The sequence below is a fragment of the Hemicordylus capensis genome, chromosome 2 (assembly GCF_027244095.1).
Source record: "Hemicordylus capensis ecotype Gifberg chromosome 2, rHemCap1.1.pri, whole genome shotgun sequence".
In the NCBI taxonomy this organism is placed as follows: Eukaryota; Metazoa; Chordata; class Lepidosauria; order Squamata; family Cordylidae; genus Hemicordylus; species Hemicordylus capensis.
Window position 1 is genome coordinate 271,381,509 of NC_069658.1, and position 20,527 is coordinate 271,402,035.

The 20,527-nt window shown below is 43.2% G+C and overlaps 1 protein-coding gene across 7 annotated transcripts in view; it reads left to right on the top strand.

Moving 5' to 3' along the window:
• PTPRG (protein tyrosine phosphatase receptor type G) overlaps nt 1–20,527 on the top strand; it is a 799,529-nt gene that overhangs the window by 361,430 nt on the left and 417,572 nt on the right. The window contains exon 1 of one of the 7 annotated variants that reach the window (XM_053287909.1): nt 2,423–2,497. The exons of 5 other annotated variants lie outside the window; for them this stretch is intronic. The gene's annotated coding sequence lies outside the window, so the exon portion shown is untranslated. Of the gene's footprint in view, nt 1–2,422; nt 2,498–6,044; nt 6,164–20,527 lie in introns of those variants that run through there. One more of the 7 variants, XM_053287911.1, reaches the window with a different exon arrangement.

A 20,527-nucleotide genomic window follows, 5' to 3' on the forward strand; every position in this document is an offset into this window, starting at 1 on the left:
GCTTGGAATAGAGGGGAGGGACAGGGGCCTACTGTGTCCGGAGTGCATGCCGTTATAAAGACCTGACAGTTGTGCCTTGGAGTGTGAAATGAGAAGTGGTTAGTAGTTAGCCACTAAATCATCTTCTGCCATGATGTGATATCTGACGCCTTGCAGAGCCGTCACCACAGGCCTTCTTCAGCTTTGCTCAAATCATGTTTAAATCCTTAATAGGCGACATAATTGGAACATAAGGTCTGGATCAGGCCAATGCCCTACAGAAGGCTTCACCCAGCATGCAGAGGAGAGACAATGCCAGGGCACATTATATAGGCCATAGTAACCACCTTTTCAAGCCTGTATAGAAAACGTTCTAAGGACATTTTGATAAAAGAGGGGTTGGAGGATTGTTTCTCAGCATCCAAGGTTGGTTGGTTAATCGATCAAACACGTTTTCTCACATGGAAACACTTTAAACTTCACAGTTTGCCAGCTTGTGAACTGCAGAAATATGACCATACTTCACTTTAAAGGCCCCCACTTGTATTCGTTGATTCTTGATAGGACTGTACTGTCCCAGACATGAAGCACACAATTTTGCAGAGTTAGATTCATAGCCAGACAGAGACACTAGGGACTTGTGGGTCAAAATGTCCCCAGAAAGTCAAAAGCATCACTGTGGCTTATAGTTCCTGAAAGTGTCCACATTTTTGTTTCTATCCCTCCATATACTGATTAGCTGTTGTCCCAGCCTAGCTTCATTCAGGCAAACACAGCACAAATGACAGCCTTCCAATGGACTGATGATGACTGTGGGCAGATAAGATCCACTGTGAACAGTTGCAAGGTCAAGGTTTATGCACAGAGTCCCAAGAATGCAGTCATCTACCAACTGTGCAGGGTCCAACACCTGGCAGAGAGTGGTTTGTGGATCTATAAACAGAAGCTGCTGGACTCAGCACGGAAGCCACAAAGTGACACCTTCATACTGTCTGCTTTCAAGGATGGGCACAGCTGCTCAAGCAACTCAAACTGTTGCTTGGGGGCTGCTGTATTTTTAGGCTTTCTAATACAGAAATGTGTGATCCAAGAGTTGTACCCCATCATGCTCTGTGTCATTACAAAAGACCATAGAGTGCATCACTCAGCCAGTATGCTGCAGGTGCTTAGGGTAGCAAAGTTGCCTCCCTCAGATATATGCTGTAGTTGTCCCCTTTTGGTTTGTGAGAGCCTCAGTCCTGCTTGCTCATATAAGTGGCAGTTAGTTAAGCCTTCAGCAAGGCAACTACTTTACTTTGTCTCCTTTGAGGGGCTCCCTGTCCCATAATTCTGCCTCATGAAGGGGCAAAGTTCTGGTGAGTTCCAAGATCAGGGGCTGGGGCACACAGAATTATGTGCTGATGAGGAGATCGGTTGTGGTACCTGACTGATGGACCTGGGGAATTCTGAGGCATCGCCCCACCTCTGGGTCCTAATCTATTGATATGGCTGCAGACTTATCCTGAATGTAGCAATGCTCAAAAACTCTTTGGAATGCCAACCATCTGTATATGTAATTCCTTTAAGGTGTACTTGTGGCTAATCCCATGTGTGGCAGCTCTCGTGAGAGTTCACAAGCAGAAGCACTGTGGTGATTCCATATGCAGATAGGGAGGAGGAGCTTGTGAGAGCAGAAATACCGTGATGATTGGGCAGTGGGAATTCCATATGCAGATAGGGAGGAGGAGCCTGTGATGTTTAAGGTCAGTTGGATTGCAACTATTACTGGTTGGAAGATGTTCTTGATTGTAGAGGAGAGGAATCTCTCTATATAAAAGGATAGTGGGCAGGGATCTGCGAAGAGAGGGGTCATGAGGGAGGAAAGAGCCCCTTCAGGAGAAGGAGGCTGCCATCATGTGAATCAGATGAGGAAACAAGATGAACAAGATCTGTTAACTCAGGAAGGGAGAAAGAGAGAGAGAAAGGAGAGGAAGAAATACAGAGGAGAAGAGCAAAGGGAGGAGAAGAAAGAGAAAAAAAGAAGGGAGGGGAAGAGAGAAAGAAGGAAGGGCAAGGGATGGGCCCGAGCCTGTCAGTAGTCTGATGGAAACGAGTGGCCGTGGCAGCACCTATAGGCAGCAAGGAAGGGCCCAGTCAATCACTGCTGCTATTTGGTGCGACCAAGGCCATTGGAGGAGGCAGGCAGGCAAGGGATGGGCCCGGGCCTGTCAGCGACCTAGGGGAACAAGCAGCCATGGCAGTGGCAGCAGCGAGGATGGGCCTGGTCAACCACTGCTGCTGCTGCTCCTGTGGGGAGGAGCAGGAGCAGGGCTCGGGTGAGAGTGGGGAGGTCTCTGGGGATTGGGGGATGCAGCTTGGCCAATAAGCGTCAGCAACACTGGAGCTGTGACCAAGAGAGGTGAAGGGGATGAAGTAAAGAGATGGAGGAGTGACCAAGAGGGGTGAGGGAAATGGAAGCAACCAGATGGAGGAAGAAGAGCAGGAGTGCGGCTCAGGTGAAGGTGGAGAGATCTCTGAGGTGAGGGGGGCTGTGGAAGGGGTTGAGGGATGCTATCAAGTACTAGCATGCAGGTGCTCTGCATGAGTTAAGCTAGTTAATAAAAGCTATGTCATTGAGAAAATAGATGGCACATCTACATTCTTCAGGTCAAATATTTACTACTCTTTGTATTGTCTGTGTGGCAGAGATGAAAGTCACATCTTCATTGGTTAGTGTCTGACTGAGTTCTGTATGGATTTGATGACAAAATATGTATTTTGTAATGAAATCAGAAGGAGCTTAATCAAATGCACAAGGGCAACTAAAATACACTAGGCATTGCAGGATCCCCATAACAATACCTGCAAGAGGACACACTGAGGTAAAATATGTCCCCCTCCTCCACAACACTTGAGTGCTAGCAAAAGGCAGTGGAGGTCTGTTTCCTTGAATGTTTAAAGAGCTATTCTGGTGCCTAAGCTAGAAAGGCCAGCTCCTCAAATCTTAGCACTTCTGTACAAGATTTATTCATAAGCTGAATCATACTGGTCCCTTTTGGTTTAAAAATCTGTGAATTATTGATTTCTACATTGTAGGGGTTTGTGTTCAAATGTGTATGCAACCATTAACATGTGCTTCAATATCACTAAAATATGCAGAAACATTAGCTGTCATCCAGGAATTGATGAACTGCTGTTTAAGGTAGATCACATCATCTCTTAAGCTGCAAGAAAGCAGAGTGCACAGGGATATTGCTCTTTTGTCAATGTTTGCCTGAAAAATCTGGCAAGCCAAGCTTTGGCTGTTGAACTGTAAGGAGTTTAAAGTTAATACTAAATTAAAATATTGCCGCACAGATTAGAATAGGAAAGCACACTACTGCCAGCTTCTATCTGTCTTATGGATTTTGAATAATAATTATTTTATGAGGCTAGTATGTGGTAAGTTCTTACAGGCAAGGAAAACGAAAACCCATGCAGCTATTTTGATTGATATTACTGTTTATATTAAGACTAGTTTCCAGAATATCTGTATGGAAAATAATAATATAGTATTACTGCAATTAACATTTTGTTTGCTTTTTCTAATTCTGATATCCAGTTTAAATGTTCCATTTCAAGGTGGCAAGCATTCTGTACAAATGGCTGAAATATAGTATCTGTGAAGTCACATTTTCATGATGCAAACAAAATGAACTATACAATTTTTCAATATAGATCTTTCTTGTCAAAATAATTACTGCCTTTTTGCCAACTGCAAGAGCAATTAGGCATTAGCTAATGAACAGCTTTCTACATTAGATTTTTATTCTGCCCTATTTTAATAGTCCTTATCTCATTAAGAAGCTTTTTTCAATCAAAGACGTCTAAATTCATTATACGTTTTACAACTGGCAGGAAATTTCTAATCCTTTTATCTTGAAATGAATTTCTTCTTTTTCAGGTGCATTTGTTTGTAAAATAGAAGAATTTTCATTTTGTTGTAATTTTAATTAATTCATTTCAGTGGTTGGCCACAGAATACTGAATTGCTGTACTTGGAGGCCTTTGATAAGGAGTTTCATCTGAAACACTGCTGCTTAACCAAGGCTTCCTAGCCTCAAAACATATGTTTGCTAAGTGTAAATTTAATTCCCTGCATCTTTAGCATACAAATATGGAGAGCCAACTTCCCTGATAACACTCTTGTTTTTGAATGCTTGTTTTGGCATTTGTTTTTAATAATGCGCTATCGTTCCTTGGATATGAACTGACAGATTTGCTAACAATGCAGAAGTTAAGATAAATTTGGTAACAAATATAAAACAATTGCTTGCAAATGTGTACTCTTAAAGCTCTCTGTAAGCATGCCCTGCTCTCTTGCTCTCTCTCGCTCTCTCTGATGTTGTTTCTGTGATATCCTTGTGCCTGGCTTCTCCATCTCTATCACATTCACTTTACAAAATTATCTTGCTCTCTGATATGACTCTGCCTTTTCTTTCTTGCTGTCCTCTATACCTGGAGTCCCTTGCCCATACATGTACATTGTACCAGGTCTCTTTCTTCCTGAAAATCTCTCCTTAAAAATCATTTTTTCAACAAGTTTTATGGCTTAAACCCTCAATTCTCTTTCCCATTTTGTAACCAAATTTGTGTTCTTCGTTTATTCATATTAATTCCTTGTCTCTCCTCTCCTCTCTCAGTGATCATTCTCATTGCTTATTTTATATATTAAGATCCTTGAGGGCAGCAACTTGTCTATTGTTTACTTATAAAACCCTGCAAACTGCCACATTCACTGATGAAGCTCTATATTATTTATAGAGCATATTGAGCGCTATATTATTTATAGAGCACATTTGAGCGTAGTAATTAAAAATAACCATTTCAGTTTTTTCTTAGGTGTGCCTGTTCTTCACTATTGTTCATCTTGGAGTTGTTGTTGTTGTTGTTTTGTTATTTAATCAATTCACTTGAGAACAAAAAGGTCTCAAAATGGTATACAGAACAAAAAGAATGAAAACACTGTGAACAAAAAGATTCACAATCTAAAAAGAAAACTCAAAGGAGATATTAGCAATAGCCTTTGGAGGAACAATATACTGGGCTGAAAAGGTACAGTTGCTCTCCCTGCCCGCCCCCTCCACTAAGTATAAGAAAGCCACCATTTTAAAAGTTGCCTCTGCCAATTTAGCAGGGAAATATTGGCTCCTTCCAGCTGCTGCTTTCTTAATTGGCCTTGATTCTCAGACACATTCTCTGTCATGAGCGTAACCCGCACCCAGGAGAGAACCAACAAAGCCCTTGACTCACTGAGCCAAGTAAATCTTCCATAAGCATGGTCAAGCCCCTTGTATCTTGAATCAATCAGCACAGGATTATGATTAGCTCAGGATTAAACTGTAAACAAGGCTTTGTTCTCTGTACATATGCAGACATAAACAACTATATCAAGATTCTTTCAGCCAAAACTGTATTTAAGTTGTCCCTAACTGCCTGGAAATTTAGAGTTTCTTTCTGTAACATGCAAGCTAACATATGCTATCCCCCTGGTAAAGACATCAGTCTTGTCCAGAGCAGAGATAATGGGTCTTGAGCTGGTATCACTGCATGTGTCCCCACCTCATCTACTTGGGACGCTGATTCCCATATAGCCTTTTTCCCTTTCCTGTAGGATATCTGCTGACACCAAACATGTCTTCATTGTGTCACAGGTCTACAAATACACACGTTAAGGAACACAGGACTGTCATAAAAAGTGGCAATTAGAGATGTTCAAATTGATTAGATTCTAATCAATTTGAGCTTGAATCAGGCTGATTCGCGTGATCTGAACTCAAATCAAATTGCCATTAGAATAAAGGGCCTGATTTGAGTTTGAATCAGATTGACCCTGATTCAAGCTTGAATTGACCCTGATTTGAGCTCGAATTAATCTGAGTGATTTGAGTGCCATTCTGGTGGGCTTTCCATTTCTGGTGGGCTGATTGTTTTTCTGGTACTGGCTTCTGATTAGCTTGAGATCTCCTTGCTGATTGGTTGGCTTGTTATCATGCAAATCAAGTGTTGTTATGGGCAACTGTGCCCCCATTGACAGGGAGGAGGGATGGCAAACAAAAAAGAAGGGAATTGTTTTCCAAGGACCTGGGGAGTGGAGGCAGAGAAAGCCCTTAGTGTGCCCTTGAAAAGGATACATAAGGAGAGGAGGGAAGGAGGACTGAGGAAGGTATGATATTGTGGTTTTATTTTCTCAGCACTAAGTATAATATACTGTGCTGCTGTATTATTAACTATCTGGTTTTGCTGGATCTCAGATTGACAAAGGTAGAACTTAGGTGCCTTCATTCATTCCTTGAGTTGTGCTTTGGACTGTTTGTGAGATGGTGCTATGGTGAGAAATGGATAGTGGCAGCTCAGCTCTGTGTATGTGTGTGGATGTAATATTTCTTGGTGATTGCTGTTTTCCACTTCTGACCTTGAGACTAACTTGTGCTTCACTCACTTATGTGGTCGGCTCTGCAATCTGCATTGCAAGGTGTACTCAGTCAAAATGTGGCCGAAGATGTTGTTCTAGTTGAGCTTATGGCTATGCTTGCTGGCTGCTAAGAGTGCTGATGTGGCAGCTGCTGCAATGCTGAAGTAAGCAGTCAAAGTTGTGTGCGAGAGAGCAACTTGTGTCAATTATGTTACTACAGTGCAAATGTGCAGCTGTGGCTGGCAGTGGATTCTGGATTTGTAATTCTTTTTTGGCCATTTTTGGACTGTGTGTTTTGCACAATGTAATGTTCTGTGTTGGGAGGGACTATATGTGTCTGTTCTGCAGTGTTTTTCAAGGCTGCGCTGCAGAATTTGTGCAGTCTGCTTGTTTTGGTCATAGGGAACAATGGGGAACTTGAATCACCCCATTGTTGCCCATGGTCCTAGGGACACCAAAGTGGGCTGGGTGATAGGGCATGATGGGTGGTACCTACCACCCAATCCACAAAGGAAATGGGCAAGCGGGTGATTTTTAACAAATTTTTAACCTTTCTCCCAGACCCCCATAGAATCCTATGGGTTTTTGGTGGGAAAAGTTTAATTATTTTTAATCACCTGCTTGCCCATTTTTTGTGGGTTGGGTGGTAGGTAGCGCCCATCATTACCTATCACCCAGTCCACTCTGGTGTCCCTAGGACCTACTTGTGGTGAACAATTGGGTGATTCAAGTTTCCCATTGTTTCCAATGGCCGAGTTACTCAAATGGATTTGAGTTGATTCATTGAAACAGCCAGCAACGGCTGCTGTTTCAGTGAAACAATTCGAGTATGATTCGATTTGAGCTCAAAATTGAATCGCCACATCCGATTTGTGCACATCTCTAGTGGCAATCCCATGATAAGTTCCCCTATTCCTCTCTGCATCATGTCCTAGAATCTTTACTCTGTTTCCCAACCTCCATTCCTCGTGACTGGGTTCTATGGCCAGGGATGTCTTTATACATGATTATCAGTTTGAGACACATTGAACTGAGGGAGAGATTAGAAATTGGCAAGGGCTGCTGTTTTTCATGACAGCCCAGTGTTCTTTGTAACATGTAGTTCCACCCTGAGGCAGAGAGTTTTCTTGACTCTCTGCCCTCAGATCCTTTTAATTGGCGATACCAGGGGTTGAACTTTTTACATGCAAAGCATGTGTTATACTGCTAAGTTGTAGCCTCCGCAGGTTGATTTTAATCTTTCTATCACATTTTAATCATGGCTTTTTAAAAAAAATGACTTTCTTTTTCTCTGAGAACATGGTTAATCCGTGCCTCTCATAGAACAAGGGAACTGCTGCAACCATTTTTATTTTAAAGGAGCCCTACACAAAGGAAGTCGGGTTGCGACATTTTGTAATGGCAGTAGTTCAAAATGGCTTTTGCTGCTCGTGTATATCTAAAGTATTAGAAGACCTTGGTTCCTGACATTAGCCTGGAGGAACTGCAGCTGGCAGTGGAGCTTCCTTGCAGGCACTGCTCCTTCCTTCCTTCCTGGCCTGGAAGGCCTGCCTGGTGGCTATGGAGTGGGTGCTGGTGTGCTGCTTCTTCAGAACTGTGTGATTAGTCCCTGCTGCTTCACAAGCTGTGGACATTACTGTTGCTGCCAAAGAGGCACCATCTTTTGAAACGTGTAGGAGCTAAAAGAACATGGGCATTAAAGGGCCGGGGGTGGGGGGGCAGGAAGACCCTAAGCATGATCAGATTGGAGTTGAAAAATGTAACGAAACAAAATCAACTAATTGAGGTACGCCATCTAAAAAGCAAATGTAAACAGTATCAGTGGTCAGGTGCTAATTTGTTCTCTCTTGCTTTTGTATCCCAGTAGGGACTATTTGTGATGATAAATAATGACAATAGGAACATAACTGCCCTGAGATCATGTTATGAAAGGTGGTATATAAATCGATAACAATAAAACAAATAAATAAAATATATACAATTTCCTGGAGCTTCTGGAGTCAAGTCAAGTCTGAGCATGACAAAGAGAGGCTGCTGGGAACTATGATTTATATGGATGTTAAGAACAGGGGTAAAGGTAAAGTTGTGCCCTCGAGTCAGTGTCGACATCTGGCGCCCACAGAGCCCTGTAGTTTTCTTTGGTAGAATACAGGAGGGGTTTACCATTGCCATCTCCCTCACAGTATGAGATGATGCCTTTCAGCATCTTCCTATATCGCTGCTGCCTGATATAGATGTTTCCTATTGTCTGGGAAACATACTAGCGGGGATTCGAACCAGCAACCTCTTGTTCCCTAGGCAAGTTACTGCTCCGCTACACCGCTAAGGGACAGACTAATTTTTAAAAATCCTCTAGAAACAGGATAATAGGCATTCAATTCCACTCTCCACATAAAATTGCATTCAAATAATTATACCGCTTCAGTTTTCTGGGGCCTGACTCTAAAGCACTCTTTATCTAATGGTTAATTACAAGCCCCTGCAGAGCTCTGTGATCATAGTTCTGCCTTGCCTGCTTATGGATCTTTCCCTATGGTGAGCAGACCTAACATTCTTAAAGTAGGAACTTCCTAGTGTCAATGATGCATCAGTGCTGTGTGTATTATATTTCATGGTGATTATAATAGAAAGTATTTTGCCTAGAATGCTGAAGGAAATTCTGATCCTAGGTGAAAATTAAGAGGATGGATATGATCTGCCTTAATAACAAATATATTGTTCTTAAAAACACAACAACTTAGATTGCTGATTTATGAGGTTCTTTGATTTACCAGTATATTCAGTGAATGAACAACTGAAGTCATGTTCATTCATCCTCTTTCTTTTTGTCTTTTTCTTTAGCTTCTGTGAGAATAAAATGAGCTTGAAGAAATGAACCTTATCTATCATGTTCCTTTTGCTACATAAGCTTTATTTTAGAATAAATTGTGTTAAATCATGTTGATGCTAATGAACTATACACGGAATGGCATTTTGGTTTGGGCACAGATTATCCCAAGACCACAATTAAGGGTTAGGGCATGACTTCTGCTCCATCCTTGGCAAATAGAGGTGTGTAACATTGACCCATGACTACTCCAGAATCATGGGCTGAAAAGTCTCAGCCCCTTTAGAACAGGAGGTGGAGAGATACAGCTAAGAATCACGTCACTTAATGTTTTGGTTCTCCACACTAATATTCAGTTCAAACTCAAGCTAGCCATCAGGCATGAGGGAGGAAGCCTACAGAATGAGCCTCATTTCTTTTTAAAATGGTGTCAACAAGTCCCTCCCACATAGCTAGCTCCAGTGTGCTGGTGATCTTGTAGGGGCTGTTTTCTCCCATCCCAAGTTTTGAGGCTTGAATCTTCACTGCCTATTAGCTTCTCTGCCTGCCTGCCTGCCTACCTCTCCTCACAGAAACAAATACCATAGCTGTCTTTTGGGCTGTGAAGAGAACAGCCCCTTGCTCTGCAGTGGAGATGGCTGTGAGGAAGGATCTTATCTGGCTTTATTCCGAAGAATGACGAGGCTGCATAAGTCATTCCCTTATTATGTTAAATCCTCATTTAAATTGGGTGACAGGACAGCTGTTGATCATAATTATAGAATCAATGGCCAGCACCCTGGCTAACCAAGAATGAGTGCTATGTGGGAAGCACTGGTTCTGCTAATGGGTTCAGTAACACAGCGCTGGTGCTCATGAGGTGCCTGTGTGAATTTTAATGGCCTCCCCTTCCCCAGAAACACTCTGGGCCATCTGGGTCATGCTACTCTGGGTCATGCAACACTACCAGGGACTTCTCAGTTGTGAGTTCTATCACAATGTGTGGAGGCAGGGAAAGAAGGAGCTCCCAGGAAAGGAGCTCACCAAACCTCTGACTGGGGAAACTGCAGGGGCTGACTGGCCCCGTCCCCAGTATTGGCTATGCCCCCTGCATCTGATGTCAGACCCTCTCCCATCCTCCCTAGTTAGCGTTTTGTTGAAACACTGACTGGCTGGGGAGGAGAGGGGCTTGCCTCATGCTCCCAGTGGTGAGCGCTTTGTTCACCGGCTGGGTGCGTAAGGGGGCAAGGGAGTGTCCTGGCCGAGGGCGAGAAGGTGCCTTGGTGGCCCCCACATACCCTGGCGGCCGAGGGGCAGTCATCCTCCCATTTGCTCCGTTGTCCCCATGCCCCTGGCTGGTAGTGAAAGCAAAAATTGAAGCCAGGGTTTTTACTTTTGCAGCTCACCCTTTTAGCCACTACAGTACACCAGTTCTTACTTTCAAAACAAGTGTCCTAAAGCAACCCCCACCCCCGGCAAAGTCTACTCTTTCCAACAACACAATACACAGCAGGCTAGAATACACTACTGCTTGTAAACACGATGCCTTGAATAACGTGGAGAGTTTATAAGCAGTTATGTATTCTAGCTTGTGTTGCCTACTGTGAAAAGCTCTGTTGTTTGAAACTCCTTGTTCAAAATTACGGGCACATTTTAACGTCAGTGTAGCAAATAAATATAATGAAAATTCTAATTTTATTCCTTTGATGTATATAGGAAACAGTATATACCCACATATCCTTTCTGGGTTTAAAAACAAAACCCTGTTTAAAAAAACAAAACAAAACTTTTCTCTCTCTTCCTAATGTGGAAATATTGCTTTGTGGCAAGTTGTCATTTAAGCTGCGGAACAAGTTGCTATGAATGGCATTTCTGGGCAAAGAGCCCAGAAAATAATAATGTAATTTAAGGAGGCCTGTCTAGAGACTTAGCAAAAAATTATCGTCCCTGGGGCAGGACATTTAGCACTAGACAGCCTCCTGCATTTGCATAGATATGGGACCCCCCAATCCAAAAATCCTAAATGAAGCTACTCACCAGATATTTGGCCCTGTTAGCTTTAACAACATAGAACATCTGCTCAGGGGAGGCTGAATGCACTCCTCCCAGTCTCCAGAAGAGGTGCTTGGTACTGCCTCACTGTTGGTGCCTGCTATCTGTTTGGCCCTGCATGCGTGGTCCTGATGAGGTTACTAAATCAGCACATGAAGCCCCGAGTGCTAGAGACAGTGCTAGAGATCTTGAAAGGGCTCATGGCAGCCTGTGCGTTCTTGGGGTTACATTGCAGCCCAGGTTCACAAACTTTTCTCTGCAGCCATAAGGGCTAGACACAAGGAAAATTACACCTCTGTTAAAATTATGTTAGCAGCTGCTGTGACTTTAAGAAACACTTGTAATCACAGGAGAAATGATACAATAACACAAGTTAGCACCATACCGCTCCAGGGGGACTATCAAGTATTTTATTTTAATCAACACCTCACAAATTTACTCAAAACACTAAGAAACCTTTTTTTGTTTTTTATAATGAAAAGTGAGAAAATACTGAGAGGTGCCATTGAAAGGATAAATATAAACTACAATGCACAAACATTTACATATACAAAACTGTAACGAACGGGTAGAACAGCCTTACTTTTCAGAGCAAAGGGGATGGGAGAGTCTGAAAAGAGTGCAGGCAAGACACACACTTGAATGCAGAACAACTTATTTCAATGGTTTATCAAGGACAAGACAGATCCATTTTTATTTGAAGAGAAGGGAAGCCTGAGATCTCAGACTGATTATGCAAGACAGCATGATATTTAATTGCACCAAGACTTTCTCTCCACTCACCAGAAGTTGAAATAAACACACATTTTAATAACTTCAAGCATAAGCAGACCTATGGAACTTTTCTAAACGATTTCTCCCACCCTCATGTTCCTTGGCTTTTGAAGCTAATCCCTTGAATGTGAGATCCATACAAAAAAATGTCCAATCCAATTTTTATTTTTTTTTAAAGATCCATTACTACAATACCCTGGTTGTGGAAACTGTGTCAAATGAATTATAAGAGGATTCACCCAAATTATGAAGTGGGCTTTAAAAAACCACTCAGTAGAGACATTTGTACTAGTAACCTTTAGATAATGGGCAGCTAGAGAGCTACCCACCACCAAGTGTCAGTGGAGGACTCATACTCCAGCCCACCTCTCCTCCTGCTCCCAGCAGCATCTAGCTTCTGCTGCCTCTTAAGTCCTGTGTGAGGTTTTCCCCCATTCGGAGAAAGTGGATAGAGAGAAAATCTTCTCCCTCTCAGATTACACTAGAATCAGGAGTCATCCCATGAAACTGATTGCCAGGAAATTTAGGACCACAAACGGAAGTACTTTTTCATACAACACATAATCAACTTGTGGAATTCTCTGCCACAAGATGGGGTGACAGACAACAACCTGGATGGCTTTAAGAGGGGTTTGGATAACTTCATGGAGGAGAGGTCTATCAATGGCTACTAGTCTTGAGGGCTATAGGCCACCTCCCACCTCAGAGGCAGGATGCTTCTGAATACCAGTTGCAGGGGAGTAACAGCAGGAGGGAAGGCATGCCCTCAACTCCTGCCTGTAGGCTCCCAGCGACATCTGGTGGGCCACTGTGTGAAACAGGATGCTGGACTAGATGGGCCTTGGCCTGATCCAGCAGGGCTGTTCTTATGTTTTTATAACAGACTCCTTTGCTCCTGAGTTCCCTGTCTCCTGTGCTTTTGCCACTGCATCCCAATTCTTGTTCTTCTAGGCTAAGAAGGGTTCAATATGTTACAGTATCAGGCTGACCTATTAGCTAATACAAAGGACAGTGTTACCTTTATTCAGCACATTTTCACTTTTTAATGATAGTCTCACTGAAAACAAGATTTCAGAAACTGTCATTGGTGACCTAAAATAATGACAAGTACTTATTATTTCCAATCAATCCTTCCTTAAATTCCATAGGGCTTGTAGTTATTACTTCTTATTTTTTTCTTTCAGTCTGAACTAGGACATCTCTGGGGTAGCAGTTCCATAACCACATTAAGGCAAATATCTACTGCTTCTCTGTCCCAGACCATATCTGGTTTGCCATTCTGTGATATTCAGCTTTGGGAGACTGAAAAAGGTTGTGGCTTGTGTTAAAAAGGCATTTATCCAGAGTCCTTTTTTTTAGAGGATACACCTGAGGAATTTTATTGGCTGAGGTATTACATATTGTTTTTCAAACTACTGTTGAGTAGTTTTCAAACATCTTCTTGAAGTCCAGTATTTTCACTATCATTAACCAATCCTAATTTTTGCATATTTCCCATTTTGTAATTTTAATTCAGAGCAAAGATATAAATGCTTCAATTACAACCAGCCCTGCATCTTACAAGCTGACACATTATCTGCTTTGTGACTCCCAGCACAGCCTTACATGAGTCCCTCCATAGCTAGTTGGCTTTCCCCTCCAGACAAATATGCCAACATTCATCCATTCACATTTTAACAAAGCACATCAGCCAAACAGATCACGTAGCAGGGGGTGGGGATGTGGGGAAGAAATCAAACACAAACACACATAACTTTATTGACAAATGCTGAACAGAAGCCTGTACCTTTTTTGAAAAAAGGCTTAGTACATGGACCACAGACTAAAGCCTGAACAAACAGAAGAGATTTATACCATGCCCTGAATGTCAACTGCTATCTGCTGTTCAAACCGTTTAAGGTATTTTCTGCTGGATCAGACCAGGGTTCTTAGTAAGCAAGGCACTCCAGTTCATTACATTCCAGCCTGTCCTGTGTCTAAGATACATTATACCATATAAAAGAGCAATGGGAGGCATTTTGAAGAACATGATTTTTCTGGAGCTTGAACAAATATCCTTCACAAAATATTCATCCTGTCACATAGCTTGTCATGTAGAAGACGGAAAGGAAGATGTGGGCAGGACCAGAACCGATGGGCTGGCATTACAAGGAAGCAAATTCAAGCTTTTGACATGCCAAGCTCTTGTGAGTGATATTCCTAACTATAAGAGCTGTTCCAGCCGTGTAGCAGTCTGCCTCATGCAGTGGAGGCCTCCCATTTTCTGGAAGTCTTCAGAGACAAGAGGGGAATATGTCAGGGATGTTGTAGCTGTTTCTTGCTCTGAGCAGGAGGTTGGACTAGAAGGCTGCAAGGGTCTCTTCTAACTCAAGAATTCTAGTTCTGTGATGCAGAAGAATTTAAGAGAGAGCTACTTTATTATTTATTTATTTATTTATCTATCTATCTATCTATCACATTTTTATACCGCCCAAAATGAGAATTCTCTGGGCAGTTTACAAAACAATAAATACCAATAAGGAGATTAACACATTAAAATTTAAAATGTTAAAACTATTAAAAGACAATTAAAACACAGTTAAAACAAAGTCTAATTAAAAGCCTGGGTGTACAAATGCATCTTGACTGCCTTTTTCAAAGTTGTAATAGATGGGGAGGCTCTTATTTCAGTAGGAAGTGTGTTCCAAAGCCTCGGAGCAGCAATGGAGAAGGCCCGTCCCCGAGTAGCCACCAGACGAGCCAGTGGCAACTGCAGACGTACCTCTCCAGATGATCTCAATGGGTGGTGTGATTCATAGCAAAAAAGGTGTTCTCTTAAATACCCAGGGCCCAAGATGTTTAGGGCTTTATAGGTTATAACCAAAACCTTGTACTTTTCCCAGAAACTTATCAGCAGCCAGTGTAAATCTTTTAAGCTGAGAATGATATGGTCTCTTTGAGATGACCCAGACACCTGCCTGGCTGCCACATTCTGGACTAACTACAGTTTCCGGACTACGTACAAAGGCAGCCCCACATAGAGCACATTGCAGTAGTCAAGTCTGGAGGTGACCAGCAGATGTACTATTGTTCTGAGGTCATATATCTCAAGAAATGGACGCAGCTGGTGTATCAGCCGAAGCTGATAAAAGGCACTTCTGGCCACTGCCTCAACCTGGGATACCAGGGAGAGTTTTGTGTCCAGAAGCACCCCCAGACTGCGTACCTGTTCCTTCTGGGGAAGTGTGACCCCATCCAGGACAGGCAGATCAAAATCATCTGCTGAGTTCCAACTCCACACAATGAGTACCTCCGTCTTATCTAGATTCAGCCTCAGCCTGTTACTTCTCATCCAGCCCATCACTGCCTCCAGGCAGGCATTTAGGGAAGTTATGCCTTCTCCTGATGATGCTGACATGGAGAAATAGATTTGGGTGTCATCAGCATACTGATAACACCTTGCACCAAATCTCCTAATGATCTCTCCCAGAAATTTCATGTAGATGTTAAACAACATCGGAGACAATACCCTGAGGGACACCATACCGGAGTTCAGTTTCTGAAGAACAACAGTCCCCGAGGGACACCATCTGGAATCTGCCCGAGAGATAAGAGTGGAACCACTGAAAAGCAGTGCCTCCCACCCCAAGCCTCTCAGACGCTCCAGAAGGATACTATGGTCGATAGTATTGAAAGCCACCGTGAGGTCCAAAAGGACCAACAGAGTCATACTGTCAATTCCCAATTGGAGATCATCCATCAGGCTGACCAAGGCAGTCTCTCCCCCATAGCCTACCCGAAAGCCTGTCTCAAACAGGTCTAGATAATCAGTTTGATCCAAGGCAGCCTGGAGTTGGGAGGCCACGACCCTCTTAATTACCTTGCCCAGCCATGGAAGGTTGGAGACAGGCCTATAGTTGCTCAACTCTGAGGGATCTAATGCAGGCTTCTTTAGAAGTGGTTTAATAATTGCCTCCTTAAGGCAAGGAGGCATCCTCCCCCCCTCAGAGAAGCATTTATGATCTTTACTAGGCCTTCTACAACTACCTCCCTGCCAGATAGTATTAGCCACGTCGGGCAAGGGTCAAGAGAACAGGTGGTAGGCCACATCACTCCAAGCAGCTCGTCCACATCCTCACGAGTCACAAACTGAAACTGATCCAGCCTAACCACATAAGAGGAGTCACTGGACACCTCCGATTCAGACACTGCAGTAATTATGGGGTCTAAATCCAAGGCTTTAGACTGCCCTGATGTAATAATAGTCACATTAAAGTACACTAGATAAATTGGTTTTTCCCACCCGATAGTTGAGATAATAGACATTTTATTAATTGTTGTGTATGCAATTTGCCACCAACAAGCAGTGGTTCTTTGGGCAGAGCCATGGCTGTCACAAGGGGAGAGGGTCAGAAGCCAGTGAGAGCTGATGAACTCACTAATTTGGCTGAAAGTGGCCACATCGCAGGACAGGAAGGAAATAGCCAAAGCTTGTTAGGCTGCCAGAAGAGGCTGGGGTCTAACAGTCTCCCTAATAGAGATGAGGTCATGTTTTGGATGTATGTTTTAAAAAAAACAACAGCTGGGGAATGTGGATCTCTCAGAACTAACACCACAAGAGGGCGTAGATAGTTAGGAGGCAGGGCAGCAATAAAAGAAATCACCCAGCCAGCTCAATTTGTGATCTTTTAAAACTTCCTGACCTTTAGTCAATAATGCACAAAGTGTAGGTTTCTGGAGTGTGGAAAGGGCCAGCTGCTTCTTTTTCTAGTACTTGGAGATTTTTGGAGTCCTTGGGAAGGCTATAGTGGTTAGAGTGTTGGACTAGGACCAGGGAGACCTAGGTTCAAATCCCCATTCAGCCATGAAACTCACTTCCAAAGTGGAGGTGGAACACATTTCATTTCAAAATTAAGCTTTGAAACCATGTAAGGGGAAGGAAGTGTGCCATCAAGTCGATTTCGACTCCTGGTGCCCACAGAGCCCTGTGGTTTTCTTTTGGCAGAATACAGGAGGAGTTTACCATTGCCTCCTCCCGCGCAGTATGAGATGATGCCTTTCAGCATCTTCCTATATTGCTGCTGCCCGATATAGTACCAGCGGGGATTCGAACTGGCAACCTTCTGCTTGTTAGTCAAGCATTTTCCCGCTGTGCCATTAGGTGGGCTTAAGGGGAACACACACCAAAATCCAACCAAATACTACAAGGATTTCTTAAATGCCAAAACCACTCCCTTTTTATTACAAGCATTTTCAAAGCAGCAGCAACTCCATTCCCACTTTAAAAACCTTAACCAGTACTTTCCCTAAAATTGCAAGAAGTAATGCTGTTTGATATAAGGACAAAGTGCCTCTCACCAGTGAGTAACCACAACCAGCTGCTTTATGTCCGTTATTATGGAGAACATTCTTTCAAGTATAAGGAATAAGGCATGTCTATCAATTTAATGTCCAGACTGGCTTAGCTGCCCTGTACATTGTGTTTTTAAAGATCTCTGAAAACAGACCAGCTGTCAGGAGGACTACTATTGAGAAACCTGGTCAGGTGGCCTGGCATTTAGGATGTAACCTGATAAGATCTTACTTCTCATCCACCAAAAAAGAGAACCTGTCATTGCTCACCCAAACCAGAAATCTCTGTCTCCTACTATTTTATTTATTTATCTTATCACATACCGCCTGATATGTACATCTCCAGGCAGTGTACAAAATTTAAAACACAATATAAAACAGAGTAGCCTGCAAAAACAGGTGTGTCTTGAGGGTCTTCATACTAGTAATGTATGATTGTTTTTTTAAAAAAAATTAAAGAATACAATAACAGAAGAGAGAGCTATTTTTAAAAAAATGAATGTATTGAATTGAAGTGTAACAGGGAGGGAACTCCCAGTCAGCAATTCAACAACCCCCTGACGGGAAATTTTGCAGGGGTGACTGAGCTCATCCCCAGTATTGGCCATGCTCCCTGCATCTGATGTCAGACGCAAGCGGTGTGGCTTGGGGTGTGCGTGATTAAAAATAAAAAAAGGGTGAGGGAGCCACTGGCAGGACTTCATCCTCTGGCCACAGGTATGCTCCCTAAGCCCCTGCCATCAGCTCGCTAGGTGGCCTTAGTCAAGCAATTAGTCCCAGTCACCCATATGCAGCTCAGGGATAAGAGCAAGGGCATATCTCCCACAGCTATGGTAGGAGATAATAAGGCTATTCTCACTATCACTACCGGGGTGGAGAGGGCAGCGGGGTGGGGGGAAAGGCCGGGTCAAACCTATCTCCACCACACCCCACCTCCAGATCACCAGGAGTTGATTGTTTGGCGTGTGGCTCTCCTGAGACCGGTGGAAATGAAGCAGCGCGTATCTCCAAAGGCTGGGGACATGAGTCCTGGCCTCCGGATACTCCCCAATGTACTCCCCAATGCTTGTGTGCACAGCCTCAATGTCTGCAAAGGGTTGCTATGCATTCTAAAGCACCATCACTCACCATCCCCGCAAGCTTTGATTGGGCCGGTTCTTCTTGTAAGCCCTTTTCACTTTGTATCAGTACACGTTGCTGTTTTCCCTAAAAGCGAGTGCTTTTCTGGGGAAGTTTGATCAGAAACAGGGCTGCATACTTAACTACCTGCCGGTGAATTTTTCTATGCCAAGTAATGTGTCAGAAGCTAGTGGAGCATGGTAAGTTAATTACTTGTGTGCACAGTGAGAGGCAACAACAAACAGCAAGGCACCAGTGATAGGAAGAATGAGACTTCACTTCAGTCACCAGAGATTGTGTTGTTAATGAATCCATTCAATCGCCTGGGAATTGGTAATGCAGATAAGGCTAGGTATGGTTGGGTACTGATATGAAGATTAGCCTCTTCACCGAAACATAGCTGTGGCACTCTTTCTTTTTCAGTAAAGGTTCCCCAATGATGAATTAGGACCGTGATTTATTTTCTGGAACGTTTTGGTGCAGGAAAAGTTAAAAACAAAAGGTTAAATCAGTGGTTCCCAAACTGAGAGCCTCCAGATGTTGCCGAACTACAGCTCCCATCATCCCCAGCCACAATACATTGTAGCTGGGGCTGATGGGATTGTAGTTCAGCAACATCTGGAGGCTCCCAGTTTGGGAACCACTGGGCTAAAGCATTATATCTCAAGAAAGAATGATACTAATGATGGACCTCTAATGTGTTCCACAAACACTCAGTAAATCTAATAGATGTAAATCAAGAAGCTGGCATGCATAGATCGTATAGCTTGCTGGTAGCCTAGTGAGTGTAAGCAGAAGAACCGCTTGCATAAGGCAGTGCTGTAGGCTCTAAGCCAACCAGGGTCATAAATAATGGGCCAGACTATGTACTGTATCCTTGGCAGTGAGACAGGGCAGTGCCTGTCCCTGTGAGTTACAATTTCTACTGCCTGCACCTTTGTGGCGCACATGTAGCAAACAGGAGACTTTGGGAGTGTAGCCTGGGCTGTGTGTATTCTGTGCTGGGGGGGGGAGTGGGTGGGAGGGTCGGTTTAGGAGCCCCCCTGCACTGAAGTCGCTCAATGGCATATCAGCTGTAGTGTTGGTAGAAAGAAGTGTTTCTGCTGATGTAGGCAAGTATGGAGAAAAGCATGCAAGCTGAGGAGAAGAATGTGGTACTTACCCACGTTGTGGCATCTGTTAATAGCCTCTTTCTGATGTGTCCTCAAAGGTCATAGTCAGGCAAACTTAAAAGAACTCCCTGACCTACATTTGTATGGCAGGCATTACTTTGTCTCCCCACCAGTTGCCTCCCTACTCGCTGTACTATTTTTAGAATCCACTTTGCTCACCACTGAAGAGGAGACTCTCAAACAAGCTAATTAAAAGGAGGAAGCAGAAGCTCCAGCACAGTTTTAATGTCAGCAGCAGGGCCCTGGATTGCAAAACAGTAAAGAGAACACTTCGATTTACTACTGTGACCTTAAAGACTCCCTCTGCATTTGACTTTGATTTGTCCTTCTTCAGAAGTGATTTTGGAACACTTGGGTTTGAGATACTGAGCCTTTCAGAATCCAGCAAGTCCTCTTTAAATGATAAGTGCTATTTTTTCCCCTTTTCTTTAAATCTTCAATTAAGTTCCTAAACAAATGCCTCTTAAGTTTCTTGCTATGCTGGACAATTCTAGCTTTTTTGAAAGAAAATAGTTTAAGCGGAGGGACTTGAATCTAGAGGTGCTGTTTGTTGGGAATTCATCTAATTTGGGAATAGGTGTTCATTTTAACTTAACACTCCCTCAGGGCTGCACAACTTTGGCCCTCCAGCTGTTTTTTAACTACAGTTCCCCTCATCACGAGCCATAGTGACCAGTTGTGAGGTATGATGGGAGTTGTAGTTTAGCATCTGTAGTCCAACATATGCAGAAGGACTGAAGTTGTGCTACCCTGCTCTAAATGATCAGGTTCACACCTTAGAAGTTCTCCTTGATCCAGAGCTTCTTCTAGAAGTCCAGGTGCCACTAGTGAAAACAAGTGTATTTTACTAGCTTCAGTTTG